The sequence below is a fragment of the Gobio gobio genome (genome assembly GCF_949357685.1).
Source record: "Gobio gobio genome assembly, chromosome: 4".
Classification (NCBI taxonomy): Eukaryota; Metazoa; Chordata; class Actinopteri; order Cypriniformes; family Gobionidae; genus Gobio; species Gobio gobio.
In genome coordinates this window covers 62,816,236-62,817,950 of record NC_137100.1, presented here as the reverse complement: position 1 = coordinate 62,817,950, position 1,715 = coordinate 62,816,236, and positions in this window count along the sequence as shown.

Sequence of the window (1,715 nt, the reverse complement as noted above, 5' to 3'; positions counted from 1 at the left end):
AGAGCTGGTCCAGTGTTCCACGACCGGGACAAAAACCACACTGTTCCTCCTGAATCCGAGGTTCCACTATCGGCCGAATTCTCCTCTCCAGTACCCTGGCATAGACTTTCCCGGGGAGGCTGAGAAGTGTGATCCCCCTATAGTTGGAACACACCCTCCGGTCCCCCTTCTTGAAAAGAGGGACCACTACCCCGGTCTGCCAGTCCAGATGTACTGTCCCCAACCGCCATGCGATGTTGCAGAGGCGTGTCAGCCAAGACAGCCCCACAACATCCAGAGACTTGAGGTACTCAGGGCGGATCTCATCCACCCCCGGTGCCTTGCCACCGAGGAGCTTTTTAACCACCTCGATGACTTCAGCCCGGGTGATGGACGCTGCTTCCTCAATGGAAGACATGTCGGTGGGATTGAGGAGATCCTCGAAGTATTCCTTCCACCGCCCGACGATATCCCCAGTTGAAGTCAACAGGTGCGCATCTCCACTGTAAACGGTGTTGGTAGGGCACTGCTTCCCCCTCCTGAGGCGTTGAACGGTTTGCCAGAATCTCTTCTAGGCCAACCGATAGTCTTTCTCCATGGCCTCACCGAACTCCTCCCAGGCCTGATTTTTTTGCCTCCACAACTACCCGGGCTGCAGTCCGCTTGGCCTGCCGGTACCTGTCAGCTGCCTCCAGAGTCCCACAAGCCAGCCAGGCCCAATAGGACTTCTTTTTCAGCTTGACGGTATCCCTTACTTCCGGTGTCCACCACCGGGTTCGGGGATTGCCGCCTCGACAGGCACCGGAGACCTTACGGCCACAGCTCCGAGCGGCCGCATCGACAATGGAGGTGGAGAACATGGTCCACTCGGACTCAATATCTCCAGACTCCCTCGGGATCCGGTCGAAGCTCCGCCGGAGGTGGGAGTTGAAGATCTCTCTGACAGGGGGCTCGGCCAAACGTTCCCAACAGACCCTCACATTACGTTTGGGTCTGCCGAGTCTGTCCAGCTTCCTCCCCCTCCATCGGATCCAACTCACCACCAGGTGGTGATCAGTTGACAGCTCCGCCCCTCTCTTCACCCGAGTGTCAAAGACATATGGCCGAAGGTCTGATGACACGACCACAAAGTCGATCATCGACCTCCAACCTAGGGTGTCCTGGTGCCACGTGCACTGATGGACACCCTTATGCTTGAACATGGTGTTCGTTATGGACAAACCGTGGCTAGCACAGAAATCCAATAACAGAACACCACTCGGGTTCAGATCAGGGGAGCCGTTCCTCCCAATCACGCCCCTCCAGGTTTCACTGTCACTGCCCACGTGGGCGTTGAAGTCCCCCAGTAGAACGACGGAGTCTCCAGTCGGAGCACTTTCCAGCACCCCTCCCAGAGACTCCAAGAGGGCCGGGTACTCCGCACTGCCGTTCGGCCCATAGGCACACACGACAGTGAGAGACCTATCCCTGACTCGAAGGCCCAGGGAAGTGACCCTCTCATTCACCGGGGTGTCCTCCAACACATGGCGGCTGAGCTGGGGGGCTATAAGCAAACCCACTCCAGCCCTCCGCCTCTCACCATGGGCAACTCCAGAGTGGTAGAGAGTCCAGCCTTTCTCAAGAAGTGTGGTTCCAGAGCCCAAGCTGTGCGTGGAGGTGAGCCCGACTATCTCTAGACGGTACTTCTCGACCTCCCGCACAAGCTCCGGCTCCTTCCCCGCCAACGAGGTGACATT